The sequence below is a fragment of the Danio rerio genome, chromosome 20, assembly GCF_052040795.2.
Source record: "Danio rerio strain M-AB ecotype USA chromosome 20, GRCz13ab, whole genome shotgun sequence".
Taxonomy (NCBI): domain Eukaryota; kingdom Metazoa; phylum Chordata; class Actinopteri; order Cypriniformes; family Danionidae; genus Danio; species Danio rerio.
Window position 1 is genome coordinate 59,730,534 of NC_141040.1, and position 25,256 is coordinate 59,755,789.

At 40.5% G+C, this 25,256-nt stretch overlaps 1 protein-coding gene and 1 long non-coding RNA gene across 5 annotated transcripts in view; one reads left to right on the forward strand and one right to left on the reverse strand.

The window, feature by feature from the left end:
• LOC147839524 (uncharacterized) overlaps positions 1-22,879 on the forward strand; it is a 29,186-nt gene extending 6,307 nt beyond the window's left edge. The window contains exon 3 of the long non-coding RNA XR_015519145.1: positions 21,832-22,879. This is a non-coding gene — a long non-coding RNA (uncharacterized LOC147839524). The remainder of the gene's footprint in view (positions 1-21,831) is intronic.
• Positions 1-25,256, reverse strand: part of plcb1l (phospholipase C beta 1-like) — a 151,016-nt gene that overhangs the window by 108,920 nt on the left and 16,840 nt on the right. The gene's annotated exons all lie outside the window — the stretch shown is intronic.

Sequence of the window (25,256 nt, forward strand, 5' to 3'; positions counted from 1 at the left end):
TAAACTACGGACAATTTAGCCTACCCAATTCACCTGTACCGCATGTGTTTGAACTGTGGGGGAAACCGGAGCACCCGGAGGAAACCCACGCCAACACGGGGAGAACATGCAAACTCCACACAGAAACACCAACTGAGCCGAGGTTTGAACCAGCGACCTTCTTGCTGTGAGGCCACAGCCCTACCTACTGCGCCACCTATTATAATTCAGCTTATATATATACATATACACACACACACTATATATATATATATATATATATATGTGTGTGTGTGTGTGTTAAAATGATGCGATTCTTCCCAGCTCGGTCAATTAAATTTGACAACATAAACTAATTGTTTATTTGCTTGCCACAGGCTGTAGTGAACTTATTAAATTAAATTACTTAAAGCAATTGAAGGCAACCACTACAGTACTGGTGATCCACACCGTGGTGGCCATGAGCTGCCTTGAGTAACTGTTTTTTTAAATTATATTTTTATTTTAAAATGCGAAATAAAACACAATTAAAAACACATCTTGACTGTGAAATTGTGCCGCATCACTCACTCCTGCAGAACACTTTGCAGAATAAAAATGCTGAATCAGTCCAGTAGGTGGCGCACTCAGATCAGTAACGAGGACCAGTGATGACACGTTCCCAGTGCAACTACACTGTGAATAAGCAGTGTTTTAAATAAACCTTACTCTTTTAAACGCAAAAATAATTGACAAATGAACTACTTTCACATTACTCTCCTTAAAAAGGAACACATTAAGCTCCTTTTCTTAAATGACTTTAGATTGTCTTGTATTACTTTCCCTCCGTCACTGCAAATAAGATTAACATGTCCTGCTGATCTAGAGCTAGAGCATAACAAGCACACTTATCTTATTGTGTCGCATTATTTTGCTCAATGTCTTGAGATCCTCCACATGGCAATCACCAGTTCTGAAGTAGTGTTAAACTCAAAGCACTATTTGCCTGGTTTGGATGCCTCGACGAAGTAGTTTCAGATAATGCTCATCAATTTGTAAGTGCGGAGTCCCACAAATTTGCAAAAGTATTTGATTTTGTACACATAACGTGTAGTCCACACCACGCTCAAGGAAACGGACATGCAGAGAGAGGAGTCCAGATCACAAAGAAAATATTGCAACACAAAGATCCTCTTCTGGCTCTGATGAGCTACAGCATCTCCACTGGTGTAAGCCCAGCTGAACTTCTTATGGGCAGAAGAATAAAACAACACTCCCAATTAGAGATGCGCGGATGGGTTATTATTTCATCCGCAACCGCATGACAAAATTCATCATCCGTCCGCCATCCATCCGCAGTAACATTTGACCAATTTTTAAAACCGCACCCGCCCGCCATCTGCTGATTGTGCTCTTTATTTGAATGGCTTATTCCTTTTATTATTAAATGAATGTTTCTTTATTAATCATTATATAATAGAGAATGACTTTAATGTAGACATGCAGTTAATCCAAACGTGCAAGTCATTAATTGACGACGCTTTGAAGTGACGCTAAAGATACGAGGACGTGTCTTTTCACTTGATTCGATTCCTCGGTCCTTCAGTCTTTTCCTTGCGTCCTTCCCTCGTATCCCGGTGGGGTGGAAACACGAGGAAAGAAAGCAAGGAAAGGAAACGAGGATGCACAAATAAGAAATGAGAAGCACCCGAGCTCTCAGAATATCAGCAGTGAACTTCGTCTCCAATCGGCGCACAGGGACAAAAGTAAATAAATAGCCTAAATTAAACGCACTGTACTGTACAACTTTTTTTTATTGTAGCCTAATAGAAATTAACGCATTGACACATAATTTCAACATGCTGCTATTTAGCCTACTACTAAATGCCTATTTCACTTTATTTTTTAGTAAATAGATAGAATAATAAGTCATTTACATTATAGCCTAATAATGTTTACATTTGTAGTTGTCCATAGCAACCCCAAAAACGTACCTGCTTGCCTTGCACATCTAATTAATGGGCACAGTTTTTTGACTATTCTTTATTTTTTGCTGTGGATGTTATTGAGCTTGTAGAAATCGAAAACAACATCAGTTCTGCGACACAGATGAACCTTTATTGATATCTCTATCAGACAATACCTATTTTATATGCCAAAAGAAACAACAGGCAGTAAAAAAATATTAACATAAATCTTAATGTAGGCATAGGCTATAGTCGCATGCTTTGGCAAACAGTTGAAATTTTTTTTAATAAAAACGTCATATCGTGCCTAAGCCTTGTAGGTTCAGTCACCCCCACAATTAGAAATTAAATTAGAAAAACAGATTTGCCATCCCTCTTTGAGCGAACATAAAGTCTGACCAGGCTAAGTGCATGTATGACAGTGTCAGGATTCAGACGGGAGCGCCTGCATAGCCACTGCGCCCTGCTGCACTGAAGGAGCGCTCGCTCGCAGCACTTGTTCCTGAAATGCATAGAATTCTCTTGGAAAGGTGATGTAGTCGTGGGAATGACTGCCTTATTTCTCCCAAAAGGAAGTAGATTTTCCTCTGCTGATCCGTCTTTACGGAAGTTTGTAGAGGATACTTCTGTACACTTCATCCAGAATTAGTGTATCCGATTCCTCCTCCCATTCTGTGAAGTCAGTCCTAGGCTTTTTCGTTGGTGCGCCAGCTATACCTATAAAAACAGTACAGCAGCCCGCCACCCGCCCGAATTTAATTAAAATATTATTTTTTCGTAACGTCATCCGCCCGATCCGCGGTTTATCCACGGAGTCCGCGGCTATAACCGCCAACCGCGCATCTCTACTCCCAATGCTGCAGACAAATCTTCAGCCTCAGTGGCCAAATTTAGAGGATGTAAAGAGAAAAGATTTCATGGAAAAGCAAAAGCAATCTTCTACTTTACTCGTCACCATGGAGCTAAAACACTACCAATGCTGAGATCAGTCAGTTAGATCATCAAGAGTCCACCTGCTGTGGTCACAGGCCAGAGTACAACTCCTCGATCATTCACTACTGAAACACATCAGGGGCAACTCTGAGGCGTAACCGTCGCCACATGCAACTCATCCCTCCGTCAGCTTGACAAACTCAAACTCTGGTTCAAAAGGACAGCAGCCTGAATCTACACTGAACACAACAACAACTCCCAGAGAGACAACAAACCAGTAGACAGATTAGATTTGTGAAAAAAAAGTGGAAGGAAGAAGGGAATGTTCAGGAATGTTCAGGAGAGTATAGCTACAACGTTTTTGAGTTTATATTGTCTAGTGAGAAAAATTAAGGAAAGTAGTTTTGTTTTTTGTTTGATGACATGGCTAAAGACCAATGAGTAATGTTTAAGGATACTAATACTTAAGCTGTTGCTAAGAAAAAGAAAACAAAAAGTGGGGGAGATGTAATGTATGTATAGCTTTAAGAGATAAGTGAGGACATTGAGAGATGTGACCCATCATGCTTTGCGAGTTCTCCACATGTTTTCAGCTAGAATAAAGGTGATCCTGTTGCTCTGTTAAGTCAAGTGTAGATTAAACTATTACAGTAATCTTCATAAACTAGCCCACGTACGGTGCGGCAACATATTGAGTAACATTATTTCAACAATGCTAGTGTGTATTGTCCCTGTGTGTGTTGTGTCCTCTATTATCTGTCTCTACACACGAGTGGAGATCAGGTGCAGCTGTGAGAGGGCCGGCGCAGTTATAAAAGCACGCTGTTGGGACTGTTCATCGAGTTCTCTTCCTGTTTCCCCTCGCTGTTGTGTGTGTGTGAGCAGATCGCTCTGAGTCCTCTGTGTGGCAGTGATTTCTTTCTGTCTGAAACCTTTTTCCAAAGTAATCTGGTGAGATACTCTGTTAAATACGGTACCAGGACGGTAATCTGTGTTAGCTGTGGCTAAATGTTTACTTACTGCTGAATGATCTTGGGGAAGGCCCTTTTTCTTTTGTCCCGTTTTCTCCTGTTTAATGGACAGGTATGGAGGGTAGAATTGTGTTTCATTTACGGAACTTTATTTTCGGTTTAGGTAAGAAATGTAATATTAGGCAGCGTACCTTGTTTTGTTTGTTGTTTTGGCCTTTATTTGTTCCCTGTTTCTGATACTGATATATTTGTTTAATCAATCTGTTACCCCTTTTGACAACTTGGCCTGTGTGTGTGTGTGTGTGTGCTTGGGGAGCAGGAACGGGGACTCCGGGTGACCTCTCTTAATAGCGGTCACCCTTGACCTTATGTGCGTAGCGAGGTGCATCATCCGCTACGTAACACTGTCTCTCTCTCTCCCCTATCTGCATAGTCATCCTCGCCTTTCTCATGGTAATCTTCATAAACTAGCCCACGTACGGTGCACGATAGCCTTGAGAGTGCAGCACGCAGGAGAGAAAAAATAGACTGACTAGCAAAATGATTGTGCAATGACAAGAAATAGTATAGACCACGCCACCAAACACATGACAACGAAAGTAACGAGCCCGATTTACAAATGTGAGGAGTAGAAAATACAGATAATTGTGTAAAAATGTAAGAAGTAAAAGTAAAAGGTTGATAGAAAAGTAAGTAGTGGAGTAAAGTACTGCCACCAGAAACATCTACTGAAGAACAGTAACCAAGTGTGTGTACTTCAATACTTCCCGTTTCTGGCAGCATCCTGCAATTCCCTTGATCTCTGAGAAATAAAAAAACTAACATTAAGTAAATTACTAGCGTTTATTCTTCATTAAATCAGGAACAGCTCTGTTCTTTATCTTTTTTTAAAAGTGCAAAATACCTTCTTGTTTTTTTCTTTAGATGAAAGTCTATAATCCAGTAAGTGTGTGCCGGCATGATCAACATCACTGCACATCCATGACAGTGATGCAGCAGGTCTCTCTCTCAGTATTGTCTGTCTGATCCTGTAGTAATGAGCAGGGCTCCGAACCGGATCAACGAAAAAAGATCAACTTTAATGGTTCTGAACAGAAACGTTTACAGTTAACCGGTTAATAGCGTTATTTTATCGTTCTCTTTATTATATGAATTTGGGAGACAAAAAGTGTTCGTTTAAATCGTGTACCAATGTGACGGTGACGTATACAAGGTGAACTGCCCGCTAAGCAGACGTCATAAGCGAGAGCGTTTCTGATGCGACCAGCTTGTCTTAAAGGTTCCAGAGAGCCTGTACTTTCATGCACAAAGGTGTGATTCGGTTTCAATTATTGTCCCTTAAACTTGTATCAATACTAAATGAATTGTTGACTGTTGTTAGATGGTCTCCATAAAGAAAATCCTTTACTAACATTTCTCTTATGACAAATCATCGGATAAATGGATGTGTAATATTGAAGGATGAGGTGAAAACACGAAATAATATCAATTCTGCTCGGAGTGAAGCGATCGACTTTTATTTTTGTCTTTAAGCCTTGATAATGAGTGCTCATTACATCCCTCGTTTTCTTCGTCTGTGAGGTAAACCTCTTGTTTAGTGCAAATGTAAACCTCAGTCATTTCCGCTTGGTTTGTTCATATAGATTTCCAACAGTACTGTTCTTAACTATTTGGTTTCTTTTGAAATCACAAACATGAAGTGTGAGGTCTGCTTCTGGACCTTTTGGAGACTGCCCATTTAGAAAACAAATCTTTCCCATGTCCATTACTTGTTCAACAGTTGTCTTTTATTTGAACTGTCAAATGTCTTGTCCCAGCACCATTATTGCTCCTCACTTGCTGGTCTCCATTACAACCATAATGAAGCCACCTAGTTTCAGTTCTGCTGGTGGGTCTTTCTGCAGATACATTTTTGTGTCTTGCCATTGCATTCCTTTCCTTAGGAAAGACATGCAAAGGTGAGAAATATCATGGAGCACACCTTTGGGGTCCTCTGGCGTGTCATCTTTTTGAGGGCCCAGTAAATCCGGCCCCTATTTGTGCCGAAGGTAATTGGTGCCTGTTACATCCTCCACAACATCTGTGTGGCAGCAGACGACATCCTGGAAGAAGATGACAGTCATGGGGACGACGACATCCAGGATGATATGGACAATGCAGTCGTGGATGAGAGAGAGCTGTCTGGGAACCGCCTCGGTGGACGAATTGCCGCACAGCTGTCCTCTCCTGAACAACTGCCAAGGTTTGTGGGTGAACACGACTACAGTACATCTAGAGAGATGTAGACCAGTTCACTACAAGTTTAAAGAGTTACAGTGTTAGAATGAAAGTAGTTTAGAAAGATATAAAATGATAGGTGTTTAGGTGACATTGATTAGTTCAACCATTAGTGTGAATATATTTAAATGTGTAACAATAGACTGCATGCACTTTTGTATTTTTATGTAAAGATATGGGATAGACTTATAATAAATATTGAATAAACCCATATTAATGAATAATAGTACAATTGTTTACATTTATTCAACAAGTATTTTAAAAAGTGAGAGGTAACGCTCCGCTCTGGCTCTTGCTGCCTCTTCTTCTCTCTCTCCTCTTCTTTTGCCACTGTCTGTTTCTCCCTTCCTCCCTCTCTGCCTGCTCCTCCAAATCATCCAGGAGGCCCTGGCTATCTCTTGGCCGTCTTCTTTTGTACTGACTGCTCCTGGGTAGTTCACTAGTGTAGAAGCTGGTGTACAGACTGAGCCACCTGCAGTGGCAGACAGGTTTGCTGCATAAACAAGGGGTGGACTGATTGAGTGCTGGCCAAGGAATGCAGCATGCAGCACCGCCAGGTGGCTGCAGTCACTCCCCCAGCCTCTACCTCTTTCCCAGTTGGTGGGTCCCTAAGCTCCTGTAAATAAAGCAAAATTTACTGTTTTATTTACAAATGGAAGCCTTGTATTATAAATCTTATCAAAACAGCCTGCACTGAACTGCACTCATCCATCAAACTATACGCTGCATATGTAGCTTACACTCAAACTCAGATGCTGGAGGGCTGCAGTTATGCTTGGTTTAGCTTTATCCTGAATTAAACACCTGATAAAACTAATGGAGTGTTCAGGCTTGTATGAAGACTAGAGGCAAGTGTAATAATACGGGATTGGAACTAAACTGCTATGCCCAGCTAGTCTTCACAACAATAGCAGAACATTTCTTTAATTATATAATAAAGAAAGAAATGGAAATACCCTGTATTTATCTTTGAAATTGTTCCACTTTTTGGCCTGCTTGGCAGTTAATGTCATTCCTGAATGTGTGACGAAGTACCAAGGCAGAACATTGATTTACTATAAAAATGGTTTTTGGCTTGTCACAGTAATTTTTCATTGTGACAGAAGTAATACAGTAACTGCAACATCCAAATATATATATATAAACATTTATAAATATACAAAAATATTCATGCTTCAGACCATTAATCTTTGGCCATTAAGACATTTTCCAAAGCCAATTTCTTTCCCATATCTAGTTTTAACCTTTACAAACATAAATGCAAAAAAACCAAACAATACTCACTCCCATCCACTCCTGGAGGAGTTGCGTCTCTGTAAAGAGGGTCTCATTGGCAGCCCGCCATTCAGTTAAGAATTGTTTCTTCAGTTGTCCCTTGATTAAAATATTGAGTAAATACAAGTTTGTAACGAACAATATTACTATTCTGACAGAAGTTGGAGAAAAAATAATACATACAAAAAATCTGTTAGACGTACAACAAAATGCTCCACAAATGAGTAGAAAACGCCCCACATGTCTTGTTGCAAGGGTCTATTTGAGGGAACAGTAAAAAATTCATCAAACAAATCAAAATCAAAGCATAATTGTTGTTTAGTAATGTCCATTGCTAAGATCTTAATTTGGGCAGCTTTAAAAAGACGATTCTCTCAGCGTTTTATTCATTTATTCAGTTATTTTAATCCTCAAACTACAAACTTTCAGATATTCTTATTTTAAATGTTGTCCTATCACAAAACATATCAATGAAAAGCTTTTCACACAACTAATTGACTTTTTTATACTGTTTTTGTGGTCCAGGTTTACATTTCTGTTATATAAGCGTATAATGTAAGGAAACTTAACTTTGCCCTCAGGGTTTGCAGGGATCTTACAATTAGTACATTTATCCAAAGCCCAGCAGATACCGGTTACATAGAATATAGTTTATGTCAACCGTTAAAACCACTGCAGAAATCAAAGAGACAACGGTAAAATAACTTTTTGCCAAGGTAACATTACGGTATCTAATATATGCGATAGATAGAGAATCCGCAAAATTGTATGGAAAAAATGCATAATTTCACTGATAAACTCTTACAACTACATTTTGTCACACAGGAACAATAATACTTCAAAAATTACAACTTACAATTGTGAGATCTTTCCTCCGCCACAGCAACTGAACGGTTGGTGCGAAATGAATTCTGGGAAACCCTGCGTCAAGTTCACACCAGTCACCTCTTGATGAGTCCTCCATAAAAGGGGCGGAGCAAGGACACATCCGGGGATTAATTCTGTACTTGGCAAGATGCAAACTTTGAATTGGACCAGTGCTCTGGCGACGGTTGATGACGTTTCACGAGGACACAGAACACAAGTACAAACGCATATTGAGAAACAGCCTTAGTGAAAACACCAATAACTAGTATTGCCAAATAATAAACATGAAACATTAATATCAACCAAAAAAACAGGGGCCTCATGCATCAACGCTGCATATGCACAAAACCTTTGCGTACGCCAGGTTTCACCTCTAACGTTTGGATTTACTAATGATGAAATGAACATGAGAACGTGTGTTGGTCTACACCAACTTCATGTCTGGTGTGCGTGCATTTCCTGTGTGAGTAAAGTGTCTGAGCCGTGCAATAGCAGCTGTATGTGACGGGATTATCTGCATGTCTAGCAGGTATATAAGCTTTCCATACCCTGCAGTTGACCAGCCAAACAATAAAGCTCAATTTGCAGCGGTCGCCGGTTTTCCCAGTGTAATCGGAGTGATCAACTGCACACATTGCTATGAAGACGCCATCTGAAGATGAATATGCATACACCAATGAGAAACATTTCCATTCAATAAATGTGCAGATAAAATATGATGCTCAAATGCACTTAACATAATACACACTTAATGATTCCGACTTGTGTTCCTCGTGATGAAGAGTAGGCAAAATCTGATATGTAGTGGGGGAAAGGAGCATTTTAAACGGTTTTACACTCATGAACGTGCGCTCAGTTTCACGTGCGGGTTTCCGCAGACGCAGTGTTTCATTTACAGCTTTATGCGTACGCAATGTTTTACTATGAATTCAACTCAAGTCTTCGTACACTGAACATTTTACCTCTTAAACTAGGAGGTTTACTGTCGTCTCCTGTTTGAAGTACAGAAGGTCCAGCACAACTGCCTGAGTTCTGAAAGAGTAAACACACTCCTGGTAAAATGACAACAGATGCAATGCTAAATATAAATCATTATTTATTTTCATGGTTATGATAATGCAGCACTGACCAGTTTCACACCAACAACAAAAATAACACGAGATCAGTTTGAAACAGTCCACATTTACACTTCACAAACACTGTGAATAATACACAAATGAAAACATTCATATCTCAGGTGATTATCATTTCACTTGCCCATGTCAACTCAAACTCAGTTTGGATTGAATCTAAGATTTAAGATTTTAATTTAAATGAAAATGTACCTGAACCTTATAACTATAACCCAAATGACACTGGAAATTTGGGTTATAATTTAGGTTATTATAAATTTGGGTTATAGTGGGTTATTTTGCTTTGTTGAAACACTCAGACTGAAAATACGTTCATAAATCTTCATTTGTGATAACCTCATGTGTAATTCCCTCTGCTATCAAGAGTTCATTAAATTAAAACTCCTAGTAGTGAAGAAAGCAGACACATATTGAATTAATTTCAGTATTAAATGCTGTAATGACTCAAACTGAGTTATTTTGAACAATTTTAGGACTGTGGAAGAACAACATACCTTCACATCTTCATCTTAGCAGCCGTTGATGCTCATAAATGAAGTGAACTTGGCTGAATCTGCCAGTCGAAGAGATTTATGTTCATAAGTGTAATATCCATGACAGTTCAACTCGACTACAGCAAACTGTGTGCTTTAAGGTACACCTTTTATTAGAGGCCGACAACGCATGACAGTGTAAACACTTGCAAATCTACTTTAAAATGTCACACATTTACTTCCTCTCACACCATTACCAAAGACTGAAAACCCGTAATGCCCAACTTAGAGAATCATCAGGTTTCCACAGTATTCTCTCGCAACCTCCATGACAAATTATTCAGTCATGTTAACCGGTTCGCTTTAAAACCTGGGTCACAAAGCCAGTGGATCTGTGTGTATTTTAACGGCTCTCGCGATACCTAGCTGGCCGCGCAAGAGAGCGTGTACACACACACACCGGTCTATGTAATGCCCTTTCTTGTTGAGCAAGGGTTGTGTGTAGGGCCGCTGCTTGAGCAAAGGGTGCCCTAAGCTAAATTTTACTGTGGTGCCCCCACAGAGGAACAAAAACACACACACACACGTGTTTAAACATGTATTTATCTATATAAACATGCATATAAACACTCGAAATTATACTTAAACATTCAAGTATTTACATTGTAAAATAATAGATTACATCAAACGCTGACATCACATCTTCTGCAAAAGCGTTCCTAAGAGCTAGACATTTAAAGAAAAACTCATGACAGACCAATAAAACAAGCTAAGTCCAGCTCTCATCATGTTTACAAACTACAACAGAATGTGGATTTAACTTGCACTATAATCTATAGTGACAAAAGCTGATCAGTATAAATCTAAAACATTCGCTTACAGAATTAATGCGTGCACCTCTAAACAAAACCTTCGTGTTGACATTCAGAAAAACGTAAACATTAGATAATCAATGGGATAAAGTGGTTTCTGGCCTGTGGATTACAGTAATTTGACTTATTTTATGTTATTGATCTTTCAGAAATCCCAGAATGAGTCAGTTTTTTTATTTCATATAGTAATGTACAAAAATAAAAACCGCCCCATTAATCACTCTACATCCCTGACTGTTAGAGATGATCTCGGCAGCTCTCAGAGAACAGCAGCAGTAAGAAACAGACAACACAATGAACAGATAACCGCTCTGAATTAAACACGGTGAAATATTTGTGCAGTGTGTGTAACTTCTGCAATACTCTACAATTCTGTTCGCACACAAGTCATTATTATAAATGATAACAATAATTAGCAGCAACATAGGGAAGAGGAGCAAATGCCTTGGTTTATTAAGTCTTAAAGCATGTCCTACCATATAGTTCAACACACTCCAGCTGGCAGCATTAGTGGTTGCATGTGTCGTCTCTGTATCTAACGGTATGTTTGTTCGTGTTGTGCTGGTTTCTGGATTAAGCTGAAATTACACTCGCACCTGGCGCCACATCGTACACCTTCGCTGACTGCACGCACACCTCGCGAAACGGCCGAGGCTTTTATACTCGCCGCGTTTTTTTTTCTTTTTTTTTTTAATTATTAACAAGTACATAACAATACAATACTATACACAAAAAATACATGCCAGAATATATATATATATATATAAAATAAAAATAAATAAATAAAAAACATTTAGTAATTGAAAATCTTATATTCCTTAAAAATATTACAATTCTTCTTTGCTTTGTTATTAACAATGTTTTCCAAACTTGTGCAGTAGTCTCTTGAAGAAAGTGAACAAAATTTGGCTTTGATCCAGTCCATTTTTTTATGTATATGAAACTTTCCCAAAATAATAAAAAGTTGTACTAGAAAGGTAATTTTTTTTTTTACATGTACCATTGTGATATACTTTAAAACAACAGGGGGTGGTGAAAAGAAACCCACCGTAAAATCAGACGGATAAACAGAGAAGTAGGAACTTTCCGTAACTACGTCATATCATGTTGTTCAATATTTTTAAACGAGTTATTTTGTATTGTTTTATGTTTTTTTTACATTATTTTAATGATAAGCATTTTTATAACCATTCAATATTTTCTTAATCAAATGACTTGCTTTTGTTCAAATCTCAGACATTTTTGCCATTTAGAGTTTAATATAATATTGATCACAAGAGAACATGAGCTGCTCTACAAATATATGTTTATTAATGCAAGAATAAAAGCAAAAAATTTAATATTTAAAAAAAAAAGATTCTCTTTCAGATTTAGCTCCCTCCACAAACATATAAATCAGTGTTACCTGTGGAAAAACATTCTGTATTTGTAATTAATGACAACAGAACATGAGTTACTCTACAAATATATGATTATCACAAAAAAAAAGCAGACTTACTAAAAAATACTGATGTTTTTTCAGATTTAGCCGCTCTATAATTCACACATTTCTGTCTGTTTTCTGTCCTATACTTATGCTGAAAAGGCAGAGATGGTCCAACATTCCTGACCATTATCACCAATAAAGCCCAGAGAAACAGGCCATCAGTATATCTATTCCTTTCCAGTTATCAAAAGTAATATTGTGACTTCATTATAGTTTTGCAACTATTAAACTGTTTTAAACACAAAATTAAACAAATATACATCAGTGTAAAGCTGTGGCTGGTGGATAAGCATATTCTGTGATTGTGTACCTGGACTCCACTTCTGTCATGGCCCCTCTTGGTTTAATAAACTCACACTTTCTCCTTTCCCATGGCTGTTGCAATTTCTAGCCAAGAGTTATTGATCATCAGGTTATCTCCTCTCTGATCACGGGTCATAAGATGTGTGTACAGTCCTACTGTTTCAGATAAAATCTCCTCAAAGTGGTTCATACTTAACTCAAAGGACTGTTCGCTCGAGTTTAAAAAATGTCCGACGCACCGCCAGCCGAAATCAACCTCCGCGATGACGTCACATTCGCCGCGCACACTCAAGCGAAAGAGCGGACGCGTAGAGTATAACTCAAATCAATTCTGGGACAACTGGAAAAACTTGATCAAAAACGATCATGAAGAGCTACCGATCCAAAATTCAGAAATATTGGAGACCCATTTCCAAACACTATTCAATAAAGTAGAAACAGACACAAACCCTAAACAAAATCAAATAACAAAAACACTGGCAACACTAGAATCGACTATCAAGGATAATCAAAACCCAATAGACTTCCCCATCACTATAATGGAGCTTAAAGACAAAATTAAATCTGTTAAACCTAAAAAAGCATCTGGACCTGACGGAATATTAAACGAAATGATAAAACAAACCAGCCCTAAATTTCAATCAGCCATCCTAAAATTATTGAATCTAGTTCTGAGTGTTGGTCACTTCCCTGATATCTGGAATCAAGGACTGATAACACCCATCTTTAAAAATGGAGATAAATTTGACCCCAATAATTACAGAGGGATTTGTGTGAGCAGCAACCTGGGAAAGTTATTCTGTAGTTTAATAAATGCCCGACTACTGGACTTCATCACAACACATAATGTCTTAAGCAGAAGTCAAATTGGATTTTTACCAAAATACCGCACATCTTACCACATTTACACACTGCACTCACTAATTGAAAAACACACTGTCCAAAATAAAGGTAAAATATACGCATGCTTCATTGACTTTAAAAAAGCTTTCGACTCAATTTGGCACCAAGGCTTACTTTATAAGCTGATTGAAAGTGGCATAGGAGGAAAAACATATGACCTTATTAAATCAATGTACACCGAAAGCAAATGTGGCATCAAAATTAGCACAAAAAGAACAAAATATCTTTCCCAGGAGCGTGGAGTGAGACAAGGCTGCTGCCTGAGCCCAACACTATTTAACATCTACATAAACGAGCTGGCGCTCAGTCTGGAGCGATCCACCGCTCCGGGTCTCGATCTCCACGACTCTCAGATCAAATGCCTGCTGTACGCAGACGACCTGCTGCTACTATCGCCAACCGAACAGGGCCTACAGCAGAACCTGCAGCTGCTGGACCAGTACTGCCAGACCTGGGCCCTGACCGTCAACCTAAACAAAACCAAAATCATCACCTTCCAAAAAAGAGCCAGACCCCAGGGAACACAACACACATTCACACTAGGCACCAATCAGATAACACACACAACACAGTATAATTATTTAGGCCTGAACATCACCTCCACTGGAAACTTTAATCCTGCAGTGAATGAGCTGAGAGATAAAGCCCGCAGAGCCTTCTACGCCATCAAGCGTCAATGTCCCATAGACATCCCTGTCCAGATCTGGCTGAAGATCCTAGAGTCCGTCATCGAGCCCATCGCCCTCTACGGCAGTGAGGTGTGGGGTCCACTGACAAACCCTGAACAAGATCTGGCCAAATGGGACAAACACCCTATAGAAACCCTGCACACAGAGCTGTGTAAGAACATCCTACACGTCCACCGGCACACAACAAACAACGGATGCAGAGCAGAATTAGGCAAATACCCTCTGATAATAAACATACAGAAAAGAGCTGTCAAATTCTGGAAGCACTTAAAACTCAGCGACCCGGACTCATACCACTATAAACCATGCAGGACAGAGAACTCAGCAGAAGAGCAGACCCACTCTCCCAGCTGGCCCAGAGCTTCAGGGTCTCTGAGACGTCTCCTGAGGAGCTGAACACACTCCTGCCACTGACTCAGATCACACACCAGATCAAGAACAGCTACACACACCACTGGGACACTCAAACACAACTGCAAAGCAAAATGCAGTGTTATCTGGCCCTGAAGAGACAGTATACTCTGGCAGACTATCTCCACACAGTGACAGATAAAGGTCTGAGGAACACCCTGAGCAGATACAGACTCAGCGGACACCAGCTGGCTATAGAGACGGGCCGGCACAGACAAACATGGCTGCCGGTGGAGGAGCGGCTGTGCCCACACTGCCCTCAGCAGCCGATTGAAACAGAACTGCACTTCCTTACGGAGTGCACAAAATACTCAGAGATCTGGGAGAAGTTCTACCCGAAACTCACACACACACACACAAAAACTTTGAGTCCCTGCCGAACAATGAGAAACTGCCCATCCTCCTGGGGGAGTGTGTGTGCTGCTGTGTGTTAGCAGCTCAGTTTGTGCACTCCTGCCACCGTCTGAGGAACCCACAATGATCCGCTCCACTGTCTCCAACGCACAACACAGGAACTCTTTACTCGTGGACTTACTGTTTATATTATTGTCACCACTTTTATCCTGTTTAACAAATTACCATTAATCTATTTTTATTTTAAATAATATTTTTAGTTTTACTGATATATTGTTATTTTTATTAATCTATTTTTTTTACATTTCTTTTCTTTATTTCTATATTATATTTTATGTTCATATTTGTTTGCACTACTGCCCTTTTTGCACTGTCTTGTCTGTACGCAGCGACGCTGCACTGCTTTGGCAATACGAATGTACAGTTATTTGTCATGCCAATAAAGCACCTAAAATGTAAAAAAAAATGTGAAAATGTATAAACCAGACTTTACACTACCGCATTATATCCGTGTGTTTGCGGTGGATTCTGGGCTCTTTCGCGCTGATTCAGGGGGTTTGTTGCTTACTCGAGTCCTCCTGAGGTGCGTGAGCTGAACGTGGACTGCAGGCTTTTTTGCTGGCTGTTTTCCGCTGGTGGCGTGTGTTTGATGAGGAAAGAACGGTAGTTTGACAGCACTGGCGCGCCATCATCTATCGCCGGACAACTCCGCTAATTGAAAAATGCGGACTGGATCATACAGCATGGATCCGGAGCCTCTCAATGAATTACTCGACACCTGCGGGTGGAAAAGGCGGACTGGATTATAATAAGACACGATTTCAGAGCTGGCGGTCATCGAGATGCTTGTTTAGTTTGAAACGGACTGTTCGTATTCTCTGCTGAACCAGGATTGTTTTATTTGTGCAGTTGAAGAGTTTAACATCTGTCAAGCCCCAGTTGCAGCTCTGCCTATTTTTCCCACAACAAACAGTGGGACACGCTCAAACATCGGTTCACCTTATTCATCGCCAGTGCCACTAATCCAGTTCTTTTAGTTTGCATAATCTGCATTATGACCTTACAGGACATTTTTCTATGCCTCTTCATCCTCACAAGTGTTAATCAGGACTTTTCCATCAGACTGTTCAGACAGAGATGTCTCGTTATTCTCTCACTGCTGATGTCAGGGAATATAGAGTGGAGGAACTATGACGTCAATTTGTATGCAAAAACCTGGAAGAGAGTTAGCATTTTAGCACTTCCGGTTCCCTCGTCCCAGTCAATGGGTTTTTTGAATGGGGTTTTAGTAAAATTGCTTAAATAAGGTCTGTGGCAAACACAAATTCAAGATATTTTCACGTTTTGTTCTACGACATAAAACACATCAGTTACAGCACACTTTTAAATTTTTAATTCGGCCATGCTTCTTTAAAAGACGGCTGCTATCAAGTTGCTAAATGGGACTACAGGCGGTGTGGGAGACATTATACGTCATCAGGCTGAACTGGTCTGGAGCGCAGCTCGCTTGTGTTGGGCATCTGGATTTCTCTGTTTTTGGTATTTTCATGAAGAGTATTTTATAGTTTGTTGTGTTTTTCTAATTGAGAATTCAGATTGTCTGTAGATAATTCCTTCACATGTAAAGGCTGTCGAGACAGATTCATTTGTTGATCATTTATTTTAATTAAATTATATTATGAAGATACTGCTCACCAGTGCAGCCTGTCTCTCTCCTGCCCTCAGTAACGCAAACGTGTGAATAAATGTGTAAAAATACAGACACATTTTAATGTGATCAAGTCATTTCTCATCTTTTTTTCTTTATCTGAACACATTTTACTCAGTAATAACTGCAGTATTTACACTCCTCCAATAAAACGTTCAGCAGATGTGACTGTATGAGCTGCTTTTCGCTGTACGTCGTGACATAAAAGGAATATTGAATGTTGCTCTGTGTCCATCATGATGGAACGTGCAGGCATTTGATAGACTTGTTCCTCCTCACGCCTCATTTCTGTCGTCTGTTGAGGTAAGCAGGCTGTGTGCACGAGCGATACACTTATTTAAATATGTCTGATGAAAATACTGTGTAGGCAGATTTATACACAGTTTTAAAACTTTTAGAACCGTAAAGCAAAGCAGATGTATTTCCCACGTAAAACTACCCAAAAGGCATATAGGTCTATGTTTTTTTGCGTATTTATTTGTTTATAACGTATAGCGTGGATTATAATATAATAAACAGAGAGATTAACTCTTTGTCATTGACATTATTTCTATAAATAAGCTAGAGAACTTGTCTGTAGCAGGGTGGTGCTGACGTCAGTTGTATTTTGGTGTGAGGATTATCCGGCTGGACTGAACGTGTAAGTGTAATGAACAGTGTTTGAACACAGAGCTTATTATTCGCAATCTCCGAAAACCCCATGGGAAAATCCTATAGGGATTTTCACGAGGGAACCAGTTATAAGCTAGCAGCCGATTAGCCTACAAAGTGACGTAAGAGTTCCTCCACTCTATTCAACCTTATCCCAGGCCATTTATTAGCTCATCTTCAGACAGTTTGATAAACAACTCTACACCTTTGTTAGCTTCTGTAATCATAAAGGTCTTGGAATAATGCGTTTAAATATACGTAGTCTTCTACCTAAATTGCTGAGCTCACTGCATATGTTTATACAGCAAACCCGGACATTTGAGTAGTTTCTGAATCATGGCTAAAGAAATCCATTCCCAATTCTGCTGTCTCCAGAATATTTTATATTATTAATATATATTATTAATAATACTGGTTTCTCCATATTTTTCGACAAGACAGAACTTCTAAAGGTGGAGAGGTTATTGTCTACTGTAAGGATAACCTACAGTGTTCTGCAGTTACTAAACAGTTTGAGTTAATAATTGTAAAAATATTTAACAATAAACTGTAATATTACAGCATACCTGTCAACATTGGGTTGTGACAGTATTGACAATATTATTGTAAATAAACTGCTGAAATGGTCTGGGGTCTGTTCTTCGTATGTGGATTACTCAATTCGCTGGATTTGGATATTGATGATTTGACACGTTTCGTTCTTCAAAGCTGATCCGAGAGTTGTTGTCATGGCAACAGTTCTGCTAGCTCAAACCTGATCGGGAGCAGGTTCAGTTCATATAAACAGGATTAGATTGGCTCAGTTCAAGCAAAGATACTACAGAAAGTATGTTCCCAATTCTGATATTTTCTTACAGTAGTAGTTATATACACTTAGGAAAATGGTACATATTTTTAAACTATATATATAAAGTTATAGTCATTAATAAAATGAATAAAGTTATATATATATTAATAAAACTTATGCAATCTGCACCCTCGAAATGAAAGTATAAAGACTGCCACCTGCTGGTGCAAAGAGAAAACTTATTGATATGAACTTTTTAGATCGCTTTAGTACAATTTGTGTGTGATAGAAACGCACAATATGTGACATTTTTTTTAAAGCAATAATACATTTATGCAGTCATAAACATGTTTTGATAGTTAATATGACGGTGATTTAATGCCTGACAATAGATATAATAATTTGTGTACATTGGAAAAAGCTGCAAATAAATTAGCAAACAGTTTACCCTGTTAATTTAAAGAGCTAATATGTAGAAATTGAATCAAATTATATCATATTCATCTTTTCTTCACTGCGTATTTAAAACATTCTGATTAAAGATCAGCAAATTACTCTCTCATTTAGATGTTTTTGGTTTGATTACATTAAATAACAGGCGTCACTTTAAAAATGCACACATTTTTTAATGAAAACATTTGATTGCTTTCCTAATTGCTTATGCTTATTTAAGACAAAATATGTTGCATTTAAAAGAAAACCCAACAAGATCGACATGTTTAGATGTTGTTGTCTTAAGTGAAGTTTATGTATAAACAAATTTCGAGAGGATCACGTGCTTATGATTGCTAGCAGCTGACCCGCATTATCCAATTCACTACGATCCAATCAGATGACTCCTAAACTGCTATAAATACCCTGGGGTTTATTCCATTGCTATCTTCGTTTCGAAGAGGCAGCTTCACCGTAGCTAGCTCCGTTGAAGAACCAACTCTGTACCAGCATGGACAACCAAAGCAGTACCAGCTATCACCTACCAGCTACAATCTACCAGCTACCATCTACAAATTACCAGCTATAATCTACAAGCTACTAGCTATAATTTACAAGCTACAATCTACAGCAGCAGCAGCAACAACTGCAGAAACAACAAATGCAGCAACAACAACAACTACTACTATTACTACTTCAAAACAACTCCAACAATTGCATCAACAACTTCAACAAAACATCAAACCTTCCACTTCAACGCATCTGCTGTGTCTTCAACCATATTCTCCAGCAAATGACAGCCAAAACTCCAAAGCCATTGCAATGAAACTGAACCATTAGCTTTTTCCTAGCGGTGCACATGCTATGCACATGAAGGGAAGCTTTGCAATATAACTTTACCAAACATTTAGACTAAAACATTTATAAATCTTTTGAATAACAAGACTAGCGTAAACAATGATTTTAACTAAAGATACTTGCCTCTTGCCCGTCCACTGATCCATAACATTTAACAGCTTGTTTGCTGGAATGTTCAGCAGAGCAACAGCTCAAGTCATAAACAATGGTGAACTTGATCAACAAAATGGCCGCCGGGCTTTTTCACCTTTGGCACGCTTGACTGGCTCTCCTTTAAGCCAATAGCTGTAAGGAAAAGCGTCACCATCCAATAAGCTCTCTAGAGAGGGTCCCGCCCTCTCTCTTGACTCTGTTGCAAGTCTTATGAACGAATTTGGGCCGGACCCGCTTATGAATGAAGTTAAGATACTAACAAATGTTTTTCATGGATTAAAGTAAAGCCAATTATTAACATTCCATTCAGTTTTACTAAGTGGTGACATCGCCCTTGAAGTCTTATAGAGTTCAGAGTTTGATGTTAGCAATATAAAAAAATAATAATAATAACATTTAAAAAATAAATAAATAAATAAAATAAAAAATAAATAAATTTATACACAGAGCACTGGGGTCTAATTACACTAGACCAGTGACTCATTTATTCATACACTAGTGTCTTATGTAAGCTTATAATGGCAAGTCAGTTGGATGTGAAACAGCAACAAAACAAACTTCCCGATTGGCTGCTATGAATAGGAGGACATTTCTGACAACGGATCTTCAATAAACACTTCCAGGACCACCAGACAAACCATACCCCTTATCCTCAGCTCTCCATCCATTTTCCATTCTGAGGGGAGATGAATGCTCACCTCTACCATCCTTGCACGTAGCGACATCAAGCTATCAGACCATGCATTAATAAAAAGACCATGACATTTGGCTGCAGAACCTGACCCTCATCCAACCCATTACATTTTATATGCTCTTCAAATACAATCACACTCTACATAAAGGATGCATTTCCACTCACATGGCTCACATCCTCGATGCCATATTTCTCAAATTGCTTTGAATTACATTGTCACCCTGATACTAACTTCTGATTTCAGGTCTAACCCAAGGATCTAACCCGGGCGTTTCAGCATTCCCTTTCTTAACCTTATTCTGCTCCAATCTACAATCTGCGACTACCGAACCTGCAACAGTGAATTCGTTAAAAAAAAAAAAAAAAGAATTGATAATAAATTCATGATAGTACCATTCTTGCCCCACTGTTCAGCGTTCTTGTATTAGTCCTATTGACATTGCGACTTGAGAATTCTCTAGCAAAAACCCTTGATTACTGGCCTCCACTCCTCACAATTCTATATTCCTAGCATTAACAGCGCCATTCCATCAGACGAATACTCGTTGAATTATCATGATATAGACCAAGCAATTTCGCTCATCAGTTTAGCCGGTCGCAATGATTGGCTTGCAAAAATCGACATTTCATCCACCTTTAAAATCATGCCAATTCACCCAGACTTCTGGCACCTTTTTGGCATTCATTGGCGCTCACAATTTTACTTTGCAGTCCGATAAACTTCGGCTGCAAAAGTAGTCCTAAAATTTTCGATATGTTTAAGAAGCATTATGCTGGATTTTATCTAATAACTACGAAATCCCGCATAATCCATCTCCTCGATGATTTTCTCCTCATTTCCCCACCTTCTTCACCTCCAGCTTAACACCTATCGAACACCCAAAAGGTTTTCGAAAATCTTGGCATCCCCCTCGCAGAGGAGAAACAGCCGGTCCAAGCACTTCCATAGAATTTCTGGGCATCAACTTAGATTCGAATAAATTTCAAGCTTCCCTTACCAAAGAAAAGATCGACCGTATAATCTCTTTATCTCAAATTTTCCTCGAGAAACAATCATGCACCAAATGCGAACTGCTATCTATTCTCGGGCATTTCAATTTCGCGATGAGCATAATTCCCCAAGGCCGCCCGTTTATTACTCACCTCCTTCAGCTCTCCACCTCGGTCCCCGGTTTAGAAGATACCATATATCTTTCTAAACCCAGTCGCAATGAACTCAGCTTATGGATCTCCTTCCTTAAGCAATGGAACGGCTGTTCCTTTTTCTATAGCAACCTAATTTCTTCCCCGGTGGATATTAATTTATTTACTGACACTGCCCCCTCAGTCAGGTTCGGCAGCTTTTACCAAGGTCACTGGTTTGCTTCAACGTGGCCCCCGCAGATGTTCAGTCTACCCAGAAATCAGCAATCATCTGCGCTTTCGAACCTTTCCCCAAAGTCGCAGCAGCGCTTTTATGGGGAGATGAATGGTCCGCCTCTAGCATTCTCGTTCATTGCGACAACGAAGCCACCGTTTATTGCATTAATAAAGGACGCTCGCACGCACTTCCAATTATGCCCTTACTAAGATACCTCGTTTGGACGGCAGCCAAAAAGCAATTCATTATGACTGCTAGACATGTTCCAGTTTGCAAAAATCAAATTGCTGATTCTCTCTCTCGCTTTCTTTTCCAGAAATTTCGGCTCTTGGTACTGGAAGCAGACCAGCATCCAACACCTGTTCCACTCTATTCACAAATTAAATTGCCATAAAACTTCCATATCTCTGATCCTTCACGCTGTCGCACCAAGGACCCTTGAGTCGTATCTCACAGCATGGAAATCTTATAAATATTTCCATACCCTGTATCAAATACAGTTCCCAGATTTTTCATTGCTTACCATCACCTCATTTATTTCCCACCTCCATACAGCCAAAAATATCCAGGCAAGCTCCATTAAAAGCTACCATAGTGGGGTCCAATTTTTCATAAATTGATTTACGGGGCCACCTCAGAAGCCATTTCTAACGCTCAAACTTCCCTCCTCATTAAAGGTATCCAGAAATCACCCCCCCCCCCCCCTTCCTGACACTAGACTACCCATTACACTCAATATTTTAGCAAAGTGCATACGCACACTGCGCAAAGGATACCTCTCACTCCACACAGCCCGTACACTAGACGCCATGTTTACCCTGGCTTTTTTGGCTTCCTGAGGTGTTCAGAAATGGCTATCTCATCCAATTTCAATCCCGCAATACACCACACTATATCTAATCTAACACTGCTGAATGCTGAAACACTCGCCTTTTTCATTAAGCAAAGCAAAACAGATCAGACAAGCAAAGGGCATTTTATTTACATATTTAACATTTTTTCCCCCACACAGCCATTCCAAACTCTCCTAGCTTTTCTCCATTCAAGGAGAGCAAAGGAGTCTGACCCACATGCCCCATTTTTTACTGATGACGCTAACCGTCCAGTAACCCGTTTTTGGTTTCAAAAACATCTGAAAGAAGTCCTTCGCCTTTCGGGCGTTTCCCCCGAATTATATTCCAGCCACTCATTTAGAATTGGCGCAGCCACCACAGCAGCTCACAAAGGTCTATCCTCGCACAAAATCCAGACCCTAGGCCGCTGGTCTTCAGATGCCTTCAAAGCTTACATTCGCCTCAGCCGATCCCACCTCAAGACAGCCCAGCTAGCCCTAATCAGCTAAATTCCAAACTCCAACTAGGGGTACGAGCTCGACCCTAAGTAGGCTGGAGTATGCGTGTGTGTGTGCTTGTGTATGGGTGCGCATGGGAATGTGTGTGATTGCTTGCGCAAATACAGTGTGCGTTTGCACACGTATACATGCTTGTTTGCACGCGGATATGTATATAGGTGCGGGTGTACGTCTAAGTATGCATATGTACGCGCAAGCAAATGAGTATGTGAGCCTAGGAGCATTACATGTTGTGCAGGTTGCATGTATGCTCTTAACTTTCCTTTCAAATCTACTATGCTCCTTCCCTCACCATGCTCTGACCCCCGCAGGGGTCCAATCCGAGTTTCGACTCTCGCGAGTCACCCCTAGCCCATCCCCGGCAACCCCTTCACTACCACCTCCAGTAAGAGCCTGCACTACCCCCTCCCTCTTCCCGACTCTTACTGCCCCCCCCCCCCCCCCAATAGCTCTGACCCCCGCAGGGGTCGCGCTGAGCTTCGACTCTCGCAAGAGTCACCATTTGCGCCACCCCACCCAGGCCATTAGAAATGGTATGTACGCGCATGTTATACGCATACATCCGATGTATACCTGTTCCGATGCGTGTGCATGCACATGCCGAAACAGGAATAGACGCACGTGCATGCTCACGCACGCAGGTTATTCCCTCTCTCCTTTTCTTTCTTTGGCATCGAGTTCCTCCGCCCTCTCTTTTCTTTCTTTCTCATAGGCCATCAATCCTCAGCTCTAACTCCTGCAGGAGTGACTAAAACGAGCTTCGACTCTCGCAAGAGTCCCGCCCCGGCCACCTCCTGCTGCAGTCTCCACCGCCCCCTCCCTTTCCCAGACTTCAGCAGGAGAAATGCCCACAGCAGCTCTGACCCCAGCAGGGGTCGCTCCGAGCTTCGACTCTCTCAAGAGTCAATCACCGCCCATGCCCGGCCCTTACCATGTAATAACCATATATATTCATATATATTTATATATGCATATATACTCCTATATTCTCCTTTTCTTCTTTCTGGCGTCGAGATTCTCCGCCTGGCAATTATTTGCCCCTTCTTTCGTCCTTACAGCGTGAGTGCTTCCGCTACTTTTACCCTTCTCTGATCTTCCCCCTTATCTCCTTACCCTCCTATTTCCTCAATTTCTTTTCCAGCGTTGAGTTCTCCGCTAACTGTCTTTCTTTCAGCGTCACTCTTTCGCTATGTTCTTCCTTTCGCTTAGGCCCTCAATCCTCAGCTCTAGCTCCCGCAGGGGCGACTAAAACGAGCTTCAACTCCTGCCGGAGTTCAGGCCCTGGCCACCTCCTACCCTCTCATGCAAGAGTCTCCACCGCCCAAATCTTCCTGACTCTTGCTTGAGCAATCTAACCCCAGCTCCCACCCCCGCAGGGGTGTATATATGTGAGCCTTGACTCCCGCGGAGTCAATCCAGCCCTGCCCTCACCCCGCCTAGGCTCTAGCCGTCTACTTTGCTCTGCTCCCGTAGAAGCTTCTCTTCCTAAGCTATCAACGCTATATCCAGCAGCCGGATATGGCTTGTTACACCTGCTTTTTGGGGGGCTCTTCAATACGCGGCTGCTATCCCGAGCTATTCAAAGGCATTTTGGGGAGTTCTCGAGATCTACCTGAGCTCAAACTCCCCTCCCGCTTTGCAACGGGAGGGAGCCCTGGGCTCGAGGATCTCATGAGCTCAGGGCTCTCTCCCGGGACAGCATGCCAAACAAGCTTTATAATTAATCATCAGCTAAGTGTGAACTCTTGAAGTGAAGTTTATGTATAAACAAATTTCGAGAGGATCACGTGCTTATGATTGCTAGCAGCTGACCCGCATTATCCAATTCACTACGATCCAATCAGATGACTCCTAAACTACTATAAATACCCTGGGGTTTATTCCATTGCTATCTTCGTTTCGAAGAGTCCCCCCTTCCTCCCCTACGCCTCCTTCTTAGACGGGTGACACGGTGGCCCAGTGCCTAGCACTGTCGCCTCACAGCAAGAATGTCTCTGGTTCCTGGCTTTACCAAACTAGCAGACATTTCTGTGTGGAGTTTGCACTTCTCCCCGTGCTCACGTGGGTTTCCCCCGGGTTCCCCGGTTTCCTCCCACCGCCTAAAAACATGCAGTTAAGTCAATTGAACAATCCAAATTGTCAACATAGACACGCTCCTAGTTAGTAATTAATTTCAAGAGCATTCACTTGCTACAGCAGGGGAGTTCTCGAGACCTACCTGAGCTCAAACTCCCCTCCCGCTTTGCAACGGGAGGGAGCCCTGGGCTCGAGGATCTCATGAACTCAGGGCTCTCTCCCGGGACAGCATGCCAAACAAGCTTTATAATTAATCATCAGCTAAGTGTGAACTCTTGAATTATTATTATTATAAACAGTAGAAAAGCCATTGT